General features: G+C 44.8%; 1 long non-coding RNA gene across 1 annotated transcript; it reads left to right on the top strand.

Annotated features, from left to right (window-relative positions):
• The first annotated feature begins 5666 nt into the window (after positions 1-5666).
• On the top strand, positions 5667-23397 carry LOC123733411 (uncharacterized). The gene is made up of 3 exons (XR_006763772.1): positions 5667-6019; positions 12071-12213; positions 23337-23397. It is a non-coding gene; the product is annotated as an uncharacterized lncRNA (long non-coding RNA).
• The last annotated feature ends 118 nt before the right edge of the window (positions 23398-23515 follow it).

Below are 23515 nucleotides of genomic sequence, written 5' to 3'. Positions count from 1 at the left end.
TAACAAGCTAACTGTCGGGATAAACTAGATGGCTAGTTAACAAGCTAACTGTCGGGATAAACTAGATGGCTAGTTAACAAGCTAACTGTCAGGGGATAAACTAGATGGCTAGTTAACAAGCTAACTGTCAGGGGATAAACTAGATGGCTAGTTAACAAGCTAATTGTCAGGGGATAAACTAGATGGCTAGTTAACAAGCTAACTGTCAGGGGATAAACTAGATGGCTAGTGAACAAGCTAACTGTCAGGGGATAAACTAGATGGCTATATCCAGATGTTGTTTGATCTGCTTTCTATCTATAGTGGTGATGACAGAAGTCCAACTGACAACTTTACCAGGATGAGGACTTTCTGATGTTAAACTTTTTCCAAAAGACTAATCTCTGATGAAGCACATGTTGTTTGCTTAGCTAGCTAGCTTGCTAGCCACATGCCAAATGGATCTGCCTTCCATCACCCTATCTGAAAATACATAATCAATTGCTCTTTACTGATCATGAAAATAATGCAATTACTTGCTGTATGTGTGAAGAAGCAGTTTCTGCCTATCTTCATACTGTATTATCAGAGTTTCTAAACCTAGAGGTGCAACATTGTTCAAAGTGGGAGAGATTGACTTCCTCACAACTTGTTTTTGTAAAAACATTGACAAGCTGAATGTACCGAGGTGTCTGTTTGAACTACTTGCACACAGCTTGGACACCCATGTATACCCCACAAGACATACCACCACATGTCTTTTCACAATCCCCAAGTCCAGAACATACAATGGTAGGCCCACAGTACTACATAGAGCCATGTCTACATGGAGCTCTATTCCACATCAGCAGTAGAATCCGATTTTTAAAAACAGGTAAAAATCCACCTTGTGGAACAGCGGGGACTGTGAAGAGACACACAGGTAGACACATGCATACACACACATACGCTAGCACACACACTCTACACACACGTACATTGTAATATTGTTGTATGGTGGTATTGTTTATTTTGTATTGTAGTGGTCTAAAAATGTCATATGATGTACTGTTTTATATTTAGTTTTATATGTAATGTGCCTTAATGTTGTTTGGACCCCAGGAAGAGGTAGCAGGTAATGGGGATCCCTAATAAATACAAATACATCGCAAGACTTCACGAAACGCTTGAGAAACAGACCAGGCCGAGTTTTGTGGAGTCAATCTGAGAAGTGACAGATTCTTCATTAGTTGTACATTTTCTCGAAATCTAAAAGCACAATGTAGATTCAAGCCAAGATCTTAAGTAGTTGAACATGTCATTACTCCAACCTAATTAAAGTGACAAACTGACATGTTTTAATTTTCGTCAAAAACAACTTTATATCGAAGGAGTGCCTTTGATTTGACGGACTATAAAGCCATCATTATGGCTAAACCTCGACTGCTAATCTTATGCCTAACCTAAATTAAGACCAAAAAGCTAATTTTAGTTTTTGTTTTCATATTACATTTTTGTTTTTATGATATAGCCAAGTTGTACTTTATGGCTGTGTTAACTAGTGACATCTCGGACAAACTCACTAGTCTGCTCCCGTCCCCCTATAACAAACTCACCAGTCTGCTCCCGTCCCCCAATAACAAACTCACTAGTCTGGTCCCGTCCCCCTATAACAAACTCACTAGTCTGCTCCCGTCCCCCTATAACAAACTCACCAGTCTGGTCCCGTCCCCCTATAACAAACTCACCAGTCTGGTCCCGTCCCCCTATAACAAACTCACTAGTCTGGTCCCGTCCCCCTATAACAAACTCACTAGTCTGGTCCCGTCCCCTATAACAAACTCACTAGTCTGGTCCCGTCCCCTATAACAAACTCACTAGTCTGGTCCCGTCCCCCTATAACAAACTCACTAGTCTGCTCCCGTCCCCCTATAACAAACTCACTAGTCTGGTCCCGTCCCCCTATAACAAACTCACTAGTCTGGTCCCGTCCCCCTATAACAAACTCACTAGTCTGCTCCCGTCCCCTATAACAAACTCACTAGTCTGGTCCCGTCCCCTATAACAAACTCACCAGTCTGGTCCCGTCCCCCTATAACAAACTCACCAGTCTGGTCCCGTCCCCCTATAACAAACTCACCAGTCTGGTCCCGTCCCCCTATAACAAACTCACCAGTCTGGTCCCGTCCCCCTATAACAAACTCACCAGTCTGGTCCCGTCCCCCTATAACATACTCACTAGTCTGGTCCCGTCCCCTATAACAAACTCACTAGTCTGGTCCCGTCCCCCTATAACAAACTCACTAGTCTGGCCCCGTCCCCCTATAACAAACTCACTAGTCTGGTCCCGTCCCCCTATAACAAACTCACTAGTCTGGTCCCGTCCCCTATAACAAACTCACCAGTCTGGTCCCGTCCCCTGTAACAAACTCACCAGTCTGGTCCCGTACCCCAATAACAAACTCACCAGTCTGGTCCCGTCCCCTATAACAAACTCACTAGTCTGGCCCCGTCCCCCTATAACAAACTCACCAGTCTGCTCCCGTCCCCCTATAACAAACTCACCAGTCTGGTCCCGTCCCCCTATAACAAACTCACTAGTCTGGTCCCGTCCCCTATAACAAACTCACCAGTCTGGTCCCGTCCCCTATAACAAACTCACTAGTCTGGTCCCGTCCCCTATAACAAACTCACTAGTCTGGTCCCGTCCCCCTATAACAAACTCACTAGTCTGGTCCCGTCCCCCTATAACAAACTCACCAGTCTGGTCCCGTCCCCCTATAACAAACTCACCAGTCTGGTCCCGTCCCCCAATAACAAACTCACCAGTCTGGTCCTGTCCCCCAATAACAAACTCACTAGTCTGGTCCCGTCCCCTATAACAAACTCACTAGTCTGGTCCCGTCCCCCTATAACAAACTCACCAGTCTGGTCCCGTCCCCTATAACAAACTCACCAGTCTGGTCCCGTCCCCCAATAACAAACTCACTAGTCTGGTCCCGTCCCCCTATAACAAACTCACCAGTCTGGTCCCGTCCCCCTATAACAAACTCACCAGTCTGGTCCTGTCCCCCAATAACAAACTCACTAGTCTGGTCCCGTCCCCTATAACAAACTCACCAGTCTGGTCCCGTCCCCCTATAACAAACTCACCAGTCTGGTCCCGTCCCCCTATAACAAACTCACCAGTCTGGTCCCGTCCCCTATAACAAACTCACCAGTCTGGTCCCGTCCCCCTATAACAAACTCACCAGTCTGGTCCCGTCCCCCTATAACAAACTCACCAGTCTGGTCCCGTCCCCCTATAACAAACTCACTAGTCTGGTCCCGTCCCCCAATAACAAACTCACCAGTCTGGTCCCGTCCCCCTATAACAAACTCACCAGTCTGGTCCCGTCCCCTATAACAAACTCACTAGTCTGGTCCCGTCCCCTATAACAAACTCACTAGTCTGGTCCCGTCCCCCTATAACAAACTCACTAGTCTGGTCCCGTCCCCTATAAGAAACTCACCAGTCTGGTCCCGTCCCCTATAACAAACTCACCAGTCTGGTCCCGTCCCCCTGTAACAAACTCACCAGTCTGGTCCCGTCCCCCTATAACAAACTCACCAGTCTGGTCCCGTCCCCCTGTAACAAACTCACCAGTCCGGTCCCGTCCCCCTATAACAAACTCACCAGTCTGGTCCCGTCCCCCTATAACAAACTCACTAGTCTGGTCCCGTCCCCAATAACAAACTCACTAGTCTGCTCCCGTCCCCCTATAACAAACTCACTAGTCTGGTCCCGTCCCCCTATAACAAACTCACTAGTCTGGTCCCGTCCCCCTATAACAAACTCACTAGTCTGGTCCCGTCCCCCTATAACAAACTCACTAGTCTGGTCCCGTCCCCCTATAACAAACTCACCAGTCTGCTCCCGTCCCCCTATAACATACTCACTAGTCTGGTCCCGTCCCCCTATAACAAACTCACCAGTCTGGTCCCGTCCCCCTATAACAAACTCACCAGTCTGGTCCCGTCCCCCAATAACAAACTCACCAGTCTGGTCCCGTCCCCCTATAACAAACTCACCAGTCTGGTCCCGTCCCCTATAACAAACTCACTAGTCTGGTCCCGTCCCCCTATAACAAACTCACCAGTCTGGTCCCGTCCCCTGTAACAAACTCACCAGTCTGGTCCCGTCCCCCTGTAACAAACTCACCAGTCTGGTCCCGTCCCCTATAACAAACTCACCAGTCCGGTCCCGTCCCCCTGTAACAAACTCACCAGTCCGGTCCCGTCCCCCTATAACAAACTCACCAGTCTGGTCCCGTCCCCCTATAACAAACTCACTAGTCTGGTCCCGTCCCCCAATAACAAACTCACTAGTCTGCTCCCGTCCCCCTATAACAAACTCACTAGTCTGGTCCCGTCCCCCTATAACAAACTCACTAGTCTGGTCCCGTCCCCCTATAACAAACTCACTAGTCTGGTCCCGTCCCCCTATAACAAACTCACCAGTCTGCTCCCGTCCCCCTATAACATACTCACTAGTCTGGTCCCGTCCCCCTATAACAAACTCACCAGTCTGGTCCCGTCCCCCTATAACAAACTCACCAGTCTGGTCCCGTCCCCAATAACAAACTCACCAGTCTGGTCCCGTCCCCCTATAACAAACTCACCAGTCTGGTCCCGTCCCCCTATAACAAACTCACTAGTCTGGTCCCGTCCCCCTATAAGAAACTCACCAGTCTGGTCCCGTCCCCCTATAACAAACTCACCAGTCTGGTCCCGTCCCCCTGTAACAAACTCACCAGTCCGGTCCCGTCCCCCTATAACAAACTCACTAGTCCGGTCCCGTCCCCCTATAAGAAACTCACCAGTCTGGTCCCGTCCCCCTGTAACAAACTCACCAGTCTGCTCCCGTCCCCCTATAACAAACTCACCAGTCTGGTCCCGTCCCCCTATAACAAACTCACTAGTCTGGTCCCGTCCCCCTATAACAAACTCACTAGTCTGGTCCCGTCCCCCTATAACAAACTCACTAGTCTGGTCCCGTCCCCTATAACAAACTCACCAGTCTGGTCCCGTCCCCCTATAACAAACTCACTAGTCTGGTCCCGTCCCCTATAACAAACTCACTAGTCTGGTCCCGTCCCCCTATAACAAACTCACCAGTCCGGTCCCGTCCCCCTATAACAAACTCACCAGTCTGGTCCCGTCCCCCTATAACAAACTCACTAGTCTGGTCCCGTCCCCTATAACAAACTCACTAGTCTGGTCCCGTCCCCCTATAACAAACTCACCAGTCTGGTCCCGTCCCCCTATAACAAACTCACCAGTCTGGTCCTGTCCCCCAATAACAAACTCACCAGTCTGGTCCCGTCCCCCTATAACAAACTCACCAGTCTGGTCCCGTCCCCCTATAACAAACTCACTAGTCTGGTCCCGTCCCCTATAACAAACTCACTAGTCTGGTCCCGTCCCCAATAACAAACTCACTAGTCTGGTCCCGTCCCCCTATAACAAACTCACCAGTCTGGTCCCGTCCCCCTATAACAAACTCACTAGTCTGGTCCCGTCCCCCAATAACAAACTCACCAGTCCGGTCCCGTCCCCCTATAACAAACTCACCAGTCTGGTCCCGTCCCCCTATAACAAACTCACTAGTCTGGTCCCGTCCCCCTATAACAAACTCACTAGTCTGGTCCCGTCTCCCAATAACAAACTCAACTTTGACCCCAGTAGCGAAATCGCCTGGTTCTGCAGCTCCTCCTCTCTGCAGAGCAAAGTGAGATCTCCATTCAAACACATCCAAAACTCCGCAGGATGAGACTAAATTCTCTGCTATTCCGCCGCTGATCATCACTTCGCTCCATCGAAAGGAAAGTGACAGTGGAAACTGAATCGATTTCAATCGTTAAGAGAAGTAAATAGGTAAATAAGTGGATAAGAATTCCGCCCCGTGATACTGACTAGTGGTTGCTAGCAGGCTACTCCAACAGACTGCAAACATGGCGAGCGCCTCATACCATATCTCTAATCTATTGGAAAAAATGACATCAAGCGACAAGGATTTCAGGTAAATACAATATTCTAACAGTCTATGCATTTGAAATGACGCTGTGATTCTGAACTTTTACTCAAACCGGTATCGTCCCATATGAAAACCCTGCAAGTTAGCTAGCTAGGCCTCAAATCAATTCTGTCATTTGGCTAGTCTGCTAACGTTCGCTAGCTAGCTAGCTAACTAACAATGTTAGCCACTCGCTATAAACAGATTATTGCGAGGAACCCACATTAACATTTTGACATTATATTTATAATTTGTCAGTTTTGCAAAGTATATAGCTAGCTAGTTACATTTAACACTGTCATGTTGCTAACTAGCTGGCTAATTCGCTCTGACAGTCGTTACTGTCAACGCTAGCTAGTAAACTAGCTAACGTTTTGAGGTAGAAAACGTTATCGAATTTAGCTAGCTAACTCAACCAAGTGGACTACACTAGTTAGCTAGTTTGTTAACTAAGTAGTTAGCTAAAAAGGCATTGCACATATCCCAGCAGTCTACAAATGCCATATCAATGATTGCTTAGCTAACGTTAGCTAGCCACAGTACATCCATAACATAATTCAGCCAGCATGTTTATGTTTTTGGCTGCTCGGGGAGTCAAAATGTAGTTCATGTATGTAGTTAGGTAGTTAGCTGATTTAGCTAGCTTTGAAGCATACCACTACCTCACTGTCAGGTGGTTTATATAAACCATACCAAACACACAATCAGAACCAACGAACTAGAAACAACTTGATTGACTTCCAAACCGTGAATTAGTCTGCAGCCATATCAACTTCACATTAGAGGAACACTTGTTTTTACAGAAAATATGATGATGTAAGCCAGCATTCTGCTCTTCACAATTCTGTTACAGTTGCCAGGAGTCATGAACTTACCTGTATAACTACACAGCATACATGTATAACTACATAGTCGTAATCTACCACCTGATAAATGTTTCAGTTTTTTCACTACAGAGATCATCTTAGATGTGTGCACCTGTGGGAATCCAAAGCTGCGTTCCTGTTGTCTTGTTCTGGTGTTTTCCAGTGTTTCCCACACCTGTAGAGATGATAGATAGGTAGACACAAAGTCATTTGTCACTGACATTTGCTCTGAAATGTCAGATGTTACAACTATAAAACATATTGAAAGTAACCAGTCCCCTGACATACTGAGTGTGCCCCAATAATATGTAATGTCTCTCGGGCCCATCTCTGAAACGGTTTACCATAACCATGTATTAACCTCACCCCCAGGCTCAATTGCTAGAGTGAGCCGTCTGGTTGGATGAGATTTCCTATGCACGTGTGGGAACTCCTAGCCTCTCTTCTTTCTTGTCAACTTAGGCTACTTCCCAGATTCTCAGTCTTGCCAATAACTCTACAGGTCCCAGACTATTTCAGGTTCATAATAATGACTAACGGTGGCTTGTGTTCTGTGGTACCTGGGGTGGGACGGTGAGAAATGGTACAGGACTATTTTACAGGAAGCCTGTTCCACTGTGTGCCCCCATTGCCTTCTAGTTTTGAGGGATTGCTTATACAGCTGCCAAAAGCATGACTTGACACCAGCTCACTGGATTATCCATCATGGTTGAATGACATTGTAAATCCACCTCTAGAATCAGAACTCTGAAGTGAATCAGTCAAGAAATAGCTGTTGAGAGTTTAGGCCTAACCTCTGAGCCTGACGGTGGGAGTGGAGCCTGACGGTGGGAGTGGAGCCTGGCGGTGGGAGTGGAGCCTGGCGGTGGGAGTGGAGCCTGGCGGTGGGAGTGGAGCCTGACTATCTGACATTTGTGTCAGTTTTAGGCCTATTTGAATTTGAGTTCTAACACCACATTATAGAGGGAGTAAAGGGGTGCTCCTTGCTTCTGCACGTTTGCATGATGACATCATTATTAGCAGGGTGAAATCAATGGCCTTTCACATTTGAGTGGGAGGTCTAATGTTATCCACTCTGTCATGTTTGTGTAGGTGTGAGTCTTGTCCTCGTCTAATTTAGGGCCCTTTATAATGAGGGTGGTGGAGAACGAGGACGGAATCAACTAAATGATTTGAACTTGTTAGACTGTGTTCATTTGGCCAAGATTATTATAAAACATGAACAAAATGTATCAGTGATTTGTATTTTCCTTCAGCTGGGGAAAGCCCCTGTCTGTGTGTGCCCGTTTGTCTACCACTAAGTGTAGCAGTTAGCGATGATGCTAATAATGACAACAGTCTTCTGGTAGATGGAAAGGCTTTCCCAAAAACCTTCTCAATTAAATGTTAACTACAAGGAGCCTTCCTGGCAGAATGATATGTATAATGATGATGATTTGCATCAATTATTAGCAATCACATGTGTGCTACAGAAACACCGCTAACCAAACAAGTCTCTTGCTGGTGCCACAGATTTATAGGGTATCTACACCCCAAAATGAGCATTTCTTAGATTTTACCCAGACCTCAAAAGTGGACTTAGAACATCACATAAAAAAAATACAAAATTAAGTGTGATTTTTGACAGAAAAAAATTGAAAAAAACTAAACAGAGAATTGAATTTTGGGTAAAATAAAATAGATTTTCTAAGGTCCTACTAATGTTTATCTAGTGTGGTGGTGGTACCGTGGTGGTACCGTGGTAGTGAAGATTGATTTCCACTATAGAAGATCACCCCCTGGTAGAAAGTGTTTTCCCACGCACCAGTTTAGAGAGAGAGAGAGGAGTGTGGGTGCTCCAGCCCAGTACCTCATGCTGTGGGGCTGCCGCTCTGTGAGTGTGGGTGCTCCAGCCCATTACCTCATGCTGTGGGGCTGCCGCTCTGTGAGTGTGGGTGCTCCAGCCCATTACCTCATGCTGTGGGGCTGCCGCTCTGTGAGTGTGGGTGCTCCAGCCCATTACCTCATGCTGTGGGGCTGCCGCTCTGTGAGTGTGGGTGCTCCAGCCCATTACCTCATGCTGTGGGGCTGCCGCTCTGTGAGTGTGGGTGCTCCAGCCCATTACCTCATGCTGTGGGGCTGCCGCTCAGTGAGTGTGGGCCATGGACCTCATGCATTATTCATTATTTTTCTCTCTTCCTTCTCGCTGTCCCTCTTGTTTAAAAAGCTTCTTGCGTTCCGATGAGGGGGGGGAAAGACGACGCGTCAGAGATTATCAAACGAGCCTAGTGTTGAGGAGCATAGTATTTAGGAAAAGGTCTTTCTTGAATCACACCAGGAGTTCTTTGATGTGTTAAGATGGAGACAAGATGGTGTCTTAAAGCTGATCTTGTGTGATGTATACTCCCATGTATTAAATTGGATTTGATGGTAAAAGTTACCCCACCACTCTAAGAGATCAGAGCTGGTCTGTCTGGTATCATCTAGTGCTTTAGGCTTCAATCGTTCCTCTCCTCGGAGATAGTAGCTTGATCTTTGTACTAGTGTTGATTTGCTTTGGCTTCTAATGTCAGAGCACTTGACTTGTTACCTTCTCTTGGCTCAGTGGTGTTAAAACCCTTTGGAGGGTTCCATTCTCTTAGCTCAGTGGTGTTAAAACCCTTTGGAGGGTTCCATTCTCTTAGCTCAGTGGTGTTAAAACCCTTTGGAGGGTTCCATTCTCTTAGCTCAGTGGTGTTAAAACCCTTTGGAGGGTTCCATTCTCTTAGCTCAGTGGTGTTAAAACCCTTTGGAGGGTTCCATTCTCTTAGCTCAGTGGTGTTAAAACCCTTTGGAGGGTTCCATTCTCTTAGCTCAGTGGTGTTAAAACCCTTTGGAGGGTTCCATTCTCTTTGCTCAGTGGTGTTGAAACCCTTCGGAGGGTTCCATTCTCTTAGCTCAGTGGTGTTAAAACCCTTTGGAGGGTTCCATTCTCTTAGCTCAGTGGTGTTAAAACCCTTTGTAGGGTTCCATTCTCTTAGCTCAGTGGTGTTAAAACCCTTCGGAGGGTTTGGCCGGTCGGGCTTTCCTTGGCTCATTGTGCTCTAGCGACTCCTTGTGACAGGGCCGGGCGCATGCAAGTTGACCCCGGTTGTCAGTGGAACTGTGTTTCCTCTGACGCATTGGTGCTGCTGACATCCCGGTCAAGCAGGCGGTGTGATAAAGAGGTAGGCGGCCAGGCGGGTCATGTTTTGGAGGACGCATGACTTCGCCTCTCCCGAGCCCTTTGAGGAGTTGCAGAGATGAGCCAAGGGATGTAATTCAGGGAAAAGGGGGTATGCTTGTGGCCATACCACCCTGAACACGCCTGATTAGCACTGGGACGGGAGACCGCCTGGGAGAATACCAGGTGCAGTAAGCTATATAAAATAACAACATAGAAATAGACGTGGCGCGAACGATGTTCCCTAATGCTGGAAGGTGGGCCTCTGCTCTAGAAGATTCTTTAGTTGGATGTCTTATGAACATATAACATCATAACCCTGTTAGTCTAACTGGGTCTTCTTCCTCCCTGTGTGTTCCTGTAGATTAATGGACTAGTTTTTCAACCACTCTACACATTTCTTGTTAACAAACTATAGTTTTGGCAAGTCGGTTAGGATATCTACTTTGTGCAGGACACAAGTAATTTTTCCAACAATTGTTTACAGACAGATTATTTCACTTATAATTCACTGTATCACAATTCCAATGGGTCAGAGGTTTACATACACTAAGTTGACTGTGCCTTTAAACAGATTGGAACATTCCAGAAAATGTCATTGCTTTAGAAGCTTCTGATAGGCTAATTCACATCATTTGAGTCAATTGGAGGTGTACCTGTGGATGTACTTCAAGGCCTACCTTCAAACTCAGTGCCTCTTTGCTTGACATCATGGGAAAATCAAAAGAAATCAGCCAAGACCTCAGAAAATAAATTGTAGACCTCCACAAGTCTGGTTCATCCTTGGGAGCAATTTCCAAATGCCTGAAGGTACCACGTTCATCTATACAAACAATAGTACGCAGGTATAAACACCATAGGACCACGCAGCCATCATACCGCTCAGGAAGGAGACGCGTTCTGTCTCCTAGAGATGAGCGTACTTTGGTGCAAATCAATCCCAGAACAACAGCAAAAGACCTTGTGAAGATGCTGGAGGAAACAGGTACAAAGTATCTATATCCACAGTAAAACGAGTCCTATATCGACATAACCTGAAAGGCCACTCAGCAAGGAAGAAGCCACTGCTCCAAAACTGCCATAAAAAAGCCAGACTACGGTTTGCAACTGCACATGGGGACAAAGATAGTACTTTCTGGAAAAATGTCCTCTGGTCTGATGAAACAAAAATATAACTATTTGGCCATAATGACCATTATGTTTGGAGGAAAAAGGGGGAGGCTTGCAAACCGAAGAACACCATCCCAACTGTGAAGCACGGGAGTGGCATCATCATGTTGTGGGGGTGCTTTGCTGCAGGACGGACTGGTGCACTTCACAAAATAGATGGCATCATGAGGAAAATAAAATTATGTGGATATATTGAAGCAACATCTCAAGACATCCATCAGGAAGTTAAAGCTTGGTCACAAATGGGTCTTCCAAATGGACAATGACCCCAAGCATACTTCCAAAGTTGTGGCAAAATTGCTTAAGGACAGAAAGTCGAGGTATTGGAGTGGCCATCACAAAACCCTGACCTCAATCCTATAGAAAATGTGTGGGCAGAATTGAAAAGTGTGTGCGAGCAAGGAGGCCTACAAATCTGACTCAGTTACACCAGCTCTGTCAGCAGGAATGGGCCAAAATCCACCCAACTTATTGTGGGAAGCTTGTGGAAGGCTACCCAAAACGTTTGACCCAAGTTAAACAATTTAAAGGCAATGCTACCAAATACTAATTGAGTGTATGTAAACTTCTGACCCACTGGGAATGTGATGAAATAAATAAAAGCTGAAATAAATCATTCTCTCTACTATTATTCTCACATTTTCACATTCTTAAAATAAAGTGGTGATCCTAACTGACCTAAAACAGGGAATTTTTCTTGGATTAAATGTCAGGAATTGTGAAAAACTGAGTTTAAATGTATTTGGCTAAGGTGTATGTAAACTTCTGACATCAACTGTATATAACATCATAACCCTGTTAGTCTAACTGGGTCTTCTTTCTCCCTGTGTGTTCCTGTAGATTCATGGCCACCAACGACCTGATGTCGGAGCTGCAGAAAGACTCCATCAAGCTGGACGATGACAGTGAACGCAAGGTGGTCAAGATGATCCTCAAGCTACTGGAAGACAAAACGGAGAGGTCCAGAATCTGGCCGTCAAGTGGTGAGAGATCTCTGCCTCTCTGTGTGTGTGTGTGTGTGTGTGTGTGTGTGTGTGTGTGTGTGTGTGTGTGTGTGTGTGTGTCTCAGGGTTTCCATTAGGAAAATGTGGCACCGGACAACGTGACCGGGAAGGTTTTAATTTACAGGCTATTATTTGAGATATTTACCGGACCCATATGCGTTGGGGTGCATAACCCATTAGGGCATCATGTAGGAAAGTGTTTTTTAACATCCATTGTGAATGATATACACTGCTCAAAAAAATAAAGGGAACACTTAAACAACACAATGTTACTCCAAGTCAATCACACTTCTGTGAAATCAAACTGTCAACTTAGGAAGCAACACTGATTGACAATAAATTTCACATGCTGTTGTGCAAATGGAATAGACAACAGGTGGAAATTATAGGCAATTAGCAAGACACCCCCAATAAAGGAGTGGTTCTGCAGGTGGGGACCACAGACCACTTCTCAGTTCTTATGCTTCCTGGCTGATGTTCTGGTCGCTTTTGAATGCTGGCGGTGCTTTCACTCTAGTGGTAGCATGAGACGGAGTCTACAACCCACACAAGTGGCTCAGGTAGTGCAGCTCATCCAGGATGGCACATCAATGCGAGCTGTGGCAAGAAGGTTTGCTGTGTCTGTCAGCGTAGTGTCCAGAGCATGGAGGCGCTACCAGGAGACAGGCCAGTACATCAGGAGACGTGGAGGAGGCCGTAGGAGGGCAACAACCCAGCAGCTGGACTGCTACCTCCGCCTTTGTGCAAGGAGGAGCAGGAGGAGCACTGCCAGAGCCCTGCAAAATGACCTCCAGCAGGCCACAAATGTGCATGTGTCTGCTCAAACGGTCAGAAACAGACTCCATTAGGGTGGTATGAGGGCCCGACATCCACAGGTGGGGGTTGTGCTTACAGCCCAACACCGTGCAGGACGTTTGGCATTTGCCAGAGAACACCAAGATTGGCAAATTCGCCACTGGCGCCCTGTGCTCTTCACAGATGAAAGCAGGTTCACACTGAGCATGTGACAGACGTGACAGAGTCTGGAGACGCCCGTGGAGAACGTTCTGCTGCCTGCAACATCCTCCAGCATGACCGGTTTGGCGGTGGGTCAGTCATGGTGTGGGGTGGTATTTCTTTGGGGGGCCGCACAGCCCTCCATGTGCTCGCCAGAGCTAGCCTGACTGCCATTAGGTACCGAGATGAGATCCTCAGACCCCTTGTGAGACCATATGCTTGTGCGGTTGCCCCTGGGTTTCTCCTAATGCAAGACAATGCTAGACCTCATGTGGCTGGAGTGTGTCAGCAGTTCCTGCAAGAGGAAGGCATTGATGCTATGGACTGGCCCGCCCATTCCCCAGACCTGAATCCAATTGAGCACATCTGGGACATCATGTCTCGCTCCATCCACCAACGCCACGTTGCACCACAGACTGTCCAGGAGTTGGCGGATGCTTTAGTCCAGGTCTGGGAGGAGATCCCTCAGGAGACCATCCGCCACCTCATCAGGAGCATGCCCAGGCGTTGTAGGGAGGTCATACAGGCATGTGGAGGCCACACACACTACTGAGCCTCATTTTGACTTGTTTTAAGGACATTACATCAAAGTTGGATCAGCCTGTAGTGTGGTTTTCCACTTTAATTTTGAGTGTGACTCCAAATCCAGACCTCCATGGGTTGATAAATTGGATTTCCATTGATTATTTTTGTGTGATTTTGTTGTCAGCACATTCAACTATGTAAAGAAAAAAGTATTTAATAAGATTATTTCATTCATTCAGATCTAGGATGTGTTATTTTAGTGTTCCCTTTATTTTTTTGAGCAGTGTATTAAAGTCCTTACAGTAAGCTATTTGAAAAATCTTTCCAACAGTCTCCCCTTGGATAATAATGACTAGTCGTCGGTGTGAAAGAGCGATGGAAGTTATAGACCTACTGCTGCATTGGCCTATAGGCTGTGAGTTCCATGCGCTAATTTCTTTAGCCACCAATGGACCACAGTGTATCAATGTGTCCATATGACAGAGAGGCTGGTGATCTGGCATTAGTTGACTTTTTTAAACTTTGAGATTTTTCTCATTTTAATTCAGATTATGATTAATCACGTGACAGTGATTTTGATAAACAAATGTTTAAAAACAATTTTTATGAAACTGTTCCACGAATATGCGCATATGAAAATCATAACTGACATGCAGAACGGTAGAAGTGGTAGGATAAATTGTATGCTTCCCCAAACTTGAAAATCACGTGCTGCCTATGAAGTCTTCAATCACTGAACAAAAAATGTAAACGCAACAGGCAACACTTTTACTGAGTTACAGTTCATATAAGGAAATCAGTCAATTTGAAATAAATTCATTAGGCCCTAATCTATGGACTTCACATGACTAGGCGGGTGCAGCCAATCAGAATGAGTTTTTCCCCACAAAAGGGCTTTATTACAGACAGAAATACTCCTCAGTGTCATCAGCTGTCTCAGACGATCCCGCAGGTGAAGAAGCCGGATGTGAAGGTCCTGGGCTGGTGTGGTTACACGTGGTCTGTGGTTGTGAGGCAGGTTAGATGTACTTGTAAGTCGCTCTGGATAAGAGCGTCTGCTAAATGACTTAAATGTAAATGTACTGCCAAATTCTCTAAAACAATGTTGGAGGCGGCTTATGGTAGCGCAATGAACATTCAATTCTCTGGCGACAGCTCTGGTGGATATTCCTGCATTCCGCATGCCAATTGCACGCTCTCTCAAGTTGAGACATCTGTGGCATTGTGTTGTGAAAAACTGCACATTTTAGTGGCCTTTTCTTGTCCCCCAGCACAAGGTGCACCTGTGTAATGATATTGCTTTTTAATCAGCTTCTTGATATGCCACACCTGTCAGGTGGATGGATTATCTTGGCAAAGGAGAAATGCTCACTAACAGGGATGTAAACTCATTTGTTTACGTAAAAAGCTTTTTCTGCGTACTGAACATTTACCGGATCTTTAATTTCAGCTCATGAAACATGGGACCAACACTTTACATGTTGATTTTATATTTTTGTTCAGTGTAAAATAATTGCCTCCACCTTTCTATGGTTGGATTTAGCCTTTAGGTTACTCTAAAAACAAGGAAAAACATGCCTCATAATATGAAATAAAACATTCGGGTTAAAAAACCATTAAGTATGTAATCAAAATGCGTATGGCCTAAAGCTTCCATTGTAAAGTGGTGGGAGACGCACTGACAGCTTTTATTCCTGCACTTGAATGGGAGACGCTCTTCAATTACCAGTTGAGAAATACAAATATTAGCTCTTAATCGAGCACCAAAACTGTTTTGAACACAAACAAATAGCATTTAAAATGAATGTGCAATAAATGGGCTTCTGGAAGCACATGTTTTACTCCGGCAGCAACAAGCTGAGGAGCTGCAGGAGAAACCCCACTCTGTAGGTTATGATAGTTGTGTTGGATAAATAAGATGCATTGATGACTAACCAAAATACACACAGGCCAATTTAATTCCCAAAATGATGCAAATGAACCTATAGACCAATAAGCATGACGGTCATTAGTTTATTATTTTGTAATGGGTTTGGTTTTCACCTGGCCACTTTGGCCGGCAACAGTTTATTATACATTTTTTGGCTTTTCATGTTTTTCTATAACGGAAACCCTGGTGTCTCTGTCTGAACTTCAGGCACCATTATAGAGGTTTAAACATGGCTGTCAAACACTGAGACTGAGAGAGGGGCTGAATCACCTGACTGACTGGCTCGGCCCTGTGGGAGACTATCTAGACCCTAACTATCTGTCTGCCTCTGTCTGTCTCTCTGCCTCTGTCTGCCTCTGTCTGTCGCTATGTCTTTCTGCCTCTTGTCAGTCACTGTCTGTCTCTGTGTCTTTCTGCCTCTCTGTCACTGTCTTTCTGTCTCTGTCACTCTGTCGCTATGTCTTTCTGTGTCTGCCTCTGTCGCTATGTCTTTCTGCCTCTCTCTGTCGCTATGTCTCTCTGCCTCTCTCTGTCGCTATGTCTTTCTGCCTCTCCCTCTCTCTGCCTCTCTCTGCCTCTGCCTCTCTCTGTCGCTATGTCTGTCTGCCTCTGTCGCTATGTCTCTCTGCCTCTCTCTGTCGCTATGTCTCTCTGCCTCTCTGTCGCTATGTCTTTCTGCCTCTCTCTGTCGCTATGTCTCTCTGCCTCTCTCTGTCGCTATGTCTCTCTGCCTCTCTGTCGCTATGTCTTTCTGCCTCTCTGTCGCTATGTCTCTCTGCCTCTCTCTGCCTCTGCCTCTCTCTGTCGCTATGTCTCTCTGCCTCTCTCTGTCGCTATGTCTCTCTGCCTCTGTCTTTCTGCCTCTGCCTCTCTCTGTCGCTATGTGTCTCTGCCTCTCTCTGCCTCTGTCTTTCTGCCTCTGCCTCTCTCTGTCGCTATGTCTCTCTGCCTCTCTCTGTCGCTATGTCTCTCTGCCTCTCTCTGTCGCTATGTCTCTCTGCCTCTCTCTGTCGCTCTGCCTCTCTGTCTTTCTGCCTCTGCCTCTCTCTGTGGCTATGTCTCTCTCTGCCTCTGCTTCTCTCTGTGGCTATGTCTCTGCCTCTCTCTGTTGCCATGTCTCTCTGTTGCCATGTCTCTCTGTGGCTATGTCTCTCTCTGTCTCTGTCTTTCTGCCTCTCTCTGCCTCTGCTTCTCTCTGTGGCCATGTCTCTCTCTGCTGCCATGTCTCTTTCTGCCTCTCTGTCGCTATGTCTTTCTGCCTCTTGTCAGTCACTGTCTGTCTCTGTGTCTTTCTGTCTCTGCTTCTCTGTCGCTATGTCGTTCTGCCTCTGCCTCTCTCTGTCGCTGTCTTTCTGTCGCTATGTCTCTGCCTCTCTGTCGCTGCCTCTCTGTCGCAATGTCTTTCTGCCTCTGTCAGTCACTCTGTTACTATGTCTTTCTGCCTCTCTGTCTTTCTGTCTCTGTCGCTATGTCTTTCTGCCTCTCTGTCTTTCTGTCTCTGTCGCTATGTCTTTCTGTCTCTGCTTCTGTCAGTCACTCTGCCTCTTTCTCTCTGCCTCCGTTTCTCACTCTCTTTCATTCATATCGTTTCACAACACTATGGACAGTGTTATTGAATAACCCTGTTTGCTTCAGTTTGCGTGTCTTATTGTATATTTCATGTCAGAGCAGCATTGGTTTTATCTTCCTTGCCCCAGCTAGGGGGATATGTCTCGGTGCTTATGAGCCAGCGGCAGTGTGATCGTCTTGGCTCTCACTCTCAACAAACCATTAGAATTAGGCTTCTAAGGGATTATGTGATCAATAAGAAGATTAATTAAAATTCATCTCTCTAGGCTGTATTTCTCACACATTTCTAATGTTAATATAGGCTACAGTAACACTGCAGTTTGCCTGCTTTCGTATCGTTGCCATTTTGAAGTAGTAATCTACTCTGTTGTATGTCGTGAATGCAGAATGTAAGAAAGGCGCTGTGCCTCTTTGTGGACTGGCTGCACCACTATGTAAGAAAACAAACACAAAAGATATCATTTTAAGGCCATTTTTTTGTTGCTCTAGATTGCAGTAAATGGCAGTTACAGGTGTTAAAAAACCCCGCAAAGATCTCTCATTACAGAGATGAAGGATCAGGTGACACTGACCTGGATGGCTAGAACAAGTAGGCTCAACTGATGATGTACTGTGTAATAAACGGGTCTCTTCCTCTCTCTGCTGCTGATAAGAGGCCCTAAAACTGTCTGGTTGAGGCACTCAGCCTAACTGGTAATATGGTAGTGTGTTACTCAGTCTGTTCTGATTAAACAACAGCCCTTTTTAAACAAGGGACCCACTTCACATGGTTCACAGTGGGGTAACAAGGTGGTTTTATCATGACATTCGATTAACTCTGGACTAGCTTCTGTTGGAACGAGAGAACCAGTTAGATTGTGTTGTGTTCCAGCCTGGGTCTGTTGGTCAGTAAGGTGAAGGAGTACCAGGTAGTTTATATTGATATATATATTGTGTTGTGTTCCAGCCTGGGTCTGTTGGTCAGTAAGGTGAAGGAGTACCAGGTAGTTTATATTGATATATATATTGTGTTGTGTTCCAGCCTGGGTCTGTTGGTCAGTAAGGTGAAGGAGTACCAGGTAGTTTATATTGATATATATATTGTGTTGTGTTCCAGCCTGGGTCTGTTGGTCAGTAAGGTGAAGGAGTACCAGGTAGTTTATATTGATATATATATTGTGTTGTGTTCCAGCCTGGGTCTGTTGGTCAGTAAGGTGAAGGAGTACCAGGTAGTTTATATTGATATATATATTGTGTTGTGTTCCAGCCTGGGTCTGTTGGTCAGTAAGGTGAAGGAGTACCAGGTAGTTTATATTGATATATATATTGTGTTGTGTTCCAGCCTGGGTCTGTTGGTCAGTAAGGTGAAGGAGTACCAGGTAGTTTATATTGATATATATATTGTGTTGTGTTCCAGCCTGGGTCTGTTGGTCAGTAAGGTGAAGGAGTACCAGGTAGTTTATATTGATATATATATATGTGTTGTGTTCCAGCCTGGGTCTGTTGGTCAGTAAGGTGAAGGAGTACCAGGTAGTTTATATTGATATATATATTTGTGTTGTGTTCCAGCCTGGGTCTGTTGGTCAGTAAGGTGAAGGAGTACCAGGTAGTTTATATTGATATATATATTGTGTTGTGTTCCAGCCTGGGTCTGTTGGTCAGTAAGGTGAAGGAGTACCAGGTAGTTTATATTGATATATATATTGTGTTGTGTTCCAGCCTGGGTCTGTTGGTCAGTAAGGTGAAGGAGTACCAGGTAGTTTATATTGATATATATATTGTGTTGTGTTCCAGCCTGGGTCTGTTGGTCAGTAAGGTGAAGGAGTACCAGGTAGTTTATATTGATATATATATTGTGTTGTGTTCCAGCCTGGGTCTGTTGGTCAGTAAGGTGAAGGAGTACCAGGTAGTTTATATTGATATATATATTGTGTTGTGTTCCAGCCTGGGTCTGTTGGTCAGTAAGGTGAAGGAGTACCAGGTAGTTTATATTGATATATATATTGTGTTGTGTTCCAGCCTGGGTCTGTTGGTCAGTAAGGTGAAGGAGTACCAGGTAGTTTATATTGATATATATATATTGTGTTGTGTTCCAGCCTGGGTCTGTTGGTCAGTAAGGTGAAGGAGTACCAGGTAGTTTATATTGATATATATATATTGTGTTGTGTTCCAGCCTGGGTCTGTTGGTCAGTAAGGTGAAGGAGTACCAGGTAGTTTATATTGATATATATATATTGTGTTGTGTTCCAGCCTGGGTCTGTTGGTCAGTAAGGTGAAGGAGTACCAGGTAGTTTATATTGATATATATATTTGTGTTGTGTTCCAGCCTGGGTCTGTTGGTCAGTAAGGTGAAGGAGTACCAGGTAGTTTATATTGATATATATATATTGTGTTGTGTTCCAGCCTGGGTCTGTTGGTCAGTAAGGTGAAGGAGTACCAGGTAGTTTATATTGATATATATATTGTGTTGTGTTCCAGCCTGGGTCTGTTGGTCAGTAAGGTGAAGGAGTACCAGGTAGTTTATATTGATATATATATTGTGTTGTGTTCCAGCCTGGGTCTGTTGGTCAGTAAGGTGAAGGAGTACCAGGTAGTTTATATTGATATATATATATGTGTTGTGTTCCAGCCTGGGTCTGTTGGTCAGTAAGGTGAAGGAGTACCAGGTAGTTTATATTGATATATATATTGTGTTGTGTTCCAGCCTGGGTCTGTTGGTCAGTAAGGTGAAGGAGTACCAGGTAGTTTATATTGATATATATATTGTGTTGTGTTCCAGCCTGGGTCTGTTGGTCAGTAAGGTGAAGGAGTACCAGGTAGTTTATATTGATATATATATTGTGTTGTGTTCCAGCCTGGGTCTGTTGGTCAGTAAGGTGAAGGAGTACCAGGTAGTTTATATTGATATATATATTGTGTTGTGTTCCAGCCTGGGTCTGTTGGTCAGTAAGGTGAAGGAGTACCAGGTAGTTTATATTGATATATATATTGTGTTGTGTTCCAGCCTGGGTCTGTTGGTCAGTAAGGTGAAGGAGTACCAGGTAGTTTATATTGATATATATATTGTGTTGTGTTCCAGCCTGGGTCTGTTGGTCAGTAAGGTGAAGGAGTACCAGGTAGTTTATATTGATATATATATATTGTGTTGTGTTCCAGCCTGGGTCTGTTGGTCAGTAAGGTGAAGGAGTACCAGGTAGTTTATATTGATATATATATTGTGTTGTGTTCCAGCCTGGGTCTGTTGGTCAGTAAGGTGAAGGAGTACCAGGTAGTTTATATTGATATATATATTGTGTTGTGTTCCAGCCTGGGTCTGTTGGTCAGTAAGGTGAAGGAGTACCAGGTAGTTTATATTGATATATATATTGTGTTGTGTTCCAGCCTGGGTCTGTTGGTCAGTAAGGTGAAGGAGTACCAGGTAGTTTATATTGATATATATATTGTGTTGTGTTCCAGCCTGGGTCTGTTGGTCAGTAAGGTGAAGGAGTACCAGGTAGTTTATATTGATATATATATTGTGTTGTGTTCCAGCCTGGGTCTGTTGGTCAGTAAGGTGAAGGAGTACCAGGTAGTTTATATTGATATATATATATTGTGTTGTGTTCCAGCCTGGGTCTGTTGGTCAGTAAGGTGAAGGAGTACCAGGTAGTTTATATTGATATATATATTGTGTTGTGTTCCAGCCTGGGTCTGTTGGTCAGTAAGGTGAAGGAGTACCAGGTAGTTTATATTGATATATATATATGTGTTGTGTTCCAGCCTGGGTCTGTTGGTCAGTAAGGTGAAGGAGTACCAGGTAGTTTATATTGATATATATATTGTGTTGTGTTCCAGCCTGGGTCTGTTGGTCAGTAAGGTGAAGGAGTACCAGGTAGTTTATATTGATATATATATTGTGTTGTGTTCCAGCCTGGGTCTGTTGGTCAGTAAGGTGAAGGAGTACCAGGTAGTTTATATTGATATATATATTGTGTTGTGTTCCAGCCTGGGTCTGTTGGTCAGTAAGGTGAAGGAGTACCAGGTAGTTTATATTGATATATATATTTGTGTTGTGTTCCAGCCTGGGTCTGTTGGTCAGTAAGGTGAAGGAGTACCAGGTAGTTTATATTGATATATATATTGTGTTGTGTTCCAGCCTGGGTCTGTTGGTCAGTAAGGTGAAGGAGTACCAGGTAGTTTATATTGATATATATATTGTGTTGTGTTCCAGCCTGGGTCTGTTGGTCAGTAAGGTGAAGGAGTACCAGGTAGTTTATATTGATATATATATTGTGTTGTGTTCCAGCCTGGGTCTGTTGGTCAGTAAGGTGAAGGAGTACCAGGTAGTTTATATTGATATATATATTGTGTTGTGTTCCAGCCTGGGTCTGTTGGTCAGTAAGGTGAAGGAGTACCAGGTAGTTTATATTGATATATATATTGTGTTGTGTTCCAGCCTGGGTCTGTTGGTCAGTAAGGTGAAGGAGTACCAGGTAGTTTATATTGATATATATATTGTGTTGTGTTCCAGCCTGGGTCTGTTGGTCAGTAAGGTGAAGGAGTACCAGGTAGTTTATATTGATATATATATATTGTGTTGTGTTCCAGCCTGGGTCTGTTGGTCAGTAAGGTGAAGGAGTACCAGGTAGTTTATATTGATATATATATATTGTGTTGTGTTCCAGCCTGGGTCTGTTGGTCAGTAAGGTGAAGGAGTACCAGGTAGTTTATATTGATATATATATTGTGTTGTGTTCCAGCCTGGGTCTGTTGGTCAGTAAGGTGAAGGAGTACCAGGTAGTTTATATTGATATATATATATTGTGTTGTGTTCCAGCCTGGGTCTGTTGGTCAGTAAGGTGAAGGAGTACCAGGTAGTTTATATTGATATATATATTGTGTTGTGTTCCAGCCTGGGTCTGTTGGTCAGTAAGGTGAAGGAGTACCAGGTAGTTTATATTGATATATATATTGTGTTGTGTTCCAGCCTGGGTCTGTTGGTCAGTAAGGTGAAGGAGTACCAGGTAGTTTATATTGATATATATATATTGTGTTGTGTTCCAGCCTGGGTCTGTTGGTCAGTAAGGTGAAGGAGTACCAGGTAGTTTATATTGATATATATATATTGTGTTGTGTTCCAGCCTGGGTCTGTTGGTCAGTAAGGTGAAGGAGTACCAGGTAGTTTATATTGATATATATATTTGTGTTGTGTTCCAGCCTGGGTCTGTTGGTCAGTAAGGTGAAGGAGTACCAGGTAGTTTATATTGATATATATATTGTGTTGTGTTCCAGCCTGGGTCTGTTGGTCAGTAAGGTGAAGGAGTACCAGGTAGTTTATATTGATATATATATTGTGTTGTGTTCCAGCCTGGGTCTGTTGGTCAGTAAGGTGAAGGAGTACCAGGTAGTTTATATTGATATATATATATTGTGTTGTGTTCCAGCCTGGGTCCGTTGGTCAGTAAGGTGAAGGAGTACCAGGTAGTTTATATTGATATATATATTGTGTTGTGTTCCAGCCTGGGTCTGTTGGTCAGTAAGGTGAAGGAGTACCAGGTAGTTTATATTGATATATATATTTGTGTTGTGTTCCAGCCTGGGTCTGTTGGTCAGTAAGGTGAAGGAGTACCAGGTAGTTTATATTGATATATATATTGTGTTGTGTTCCAGCCTGGGTCTGTTGGTCAGTAAGGTGAAGGGAGTACCAGGTAGTTTATATTGATATATATATTGTGTTGTGTTCCAGCCTGGGTCCGTTGGTCAGTAAGGTGAAGGAGTACCGGGTAGTTTATATTGATAATACGCCTATTGTGTTGTGTTCCAGCCTAGGTCCGTTGGTCAGTAAGGTGAAGGGAGTACCAGGTTGCTTATATTGATATATATATTGTGTTGTGTTCCAGCCTGGGTCTGTTGTCAGGCAAGGTGAAGGGGAGTACCAGGCAGTTTATATGATATATATATTGTGTTGTGTCTCCAGCCTGGGTCTGTTAGTCAGTAAGGTGAAGGAGTACCAGGCAGTTTATATTGATATATATATTGTGCTGTGCTCCAGCCTGGCCTGCTGGTCAGTAAGGTGAAGGAGTACCAGGTATTATATTGATATATATATTGTGCTGTGTTCCAGCCTAGGTCCGCTGGTCAGTAAGTGTGAAGGAGTACCAGGTCGAGACTATAGTGGACACACTTTGTACTACAACATGCTGGCAGACAAGGAACAGCTCCGAGACATCTCCAGCATCGGACTGAAGACTGTCATAGGAGAACTGCCCCTGCATCCAGCGGCGTACCACCATGACCCCTGAC

This window comes from Salmo salar, unplaced genomic scaffold (genome assembly GCF_905237065.1).
Source record: "Salmo salar unplaced genomic scaffold, Ssal_v3.1, whole genome shotgun sequence".
Lineage (NCBI taxonomy): Eukaryota > Metazoa > Chordata > Actinopteri > Salmoniformes > Salmonidae > Salmo > Salmo salar.
Note: the sequence above shows the minus strand (reverse complement) of the source record. Positions and strands in the feature narration are given on the sequence as shown.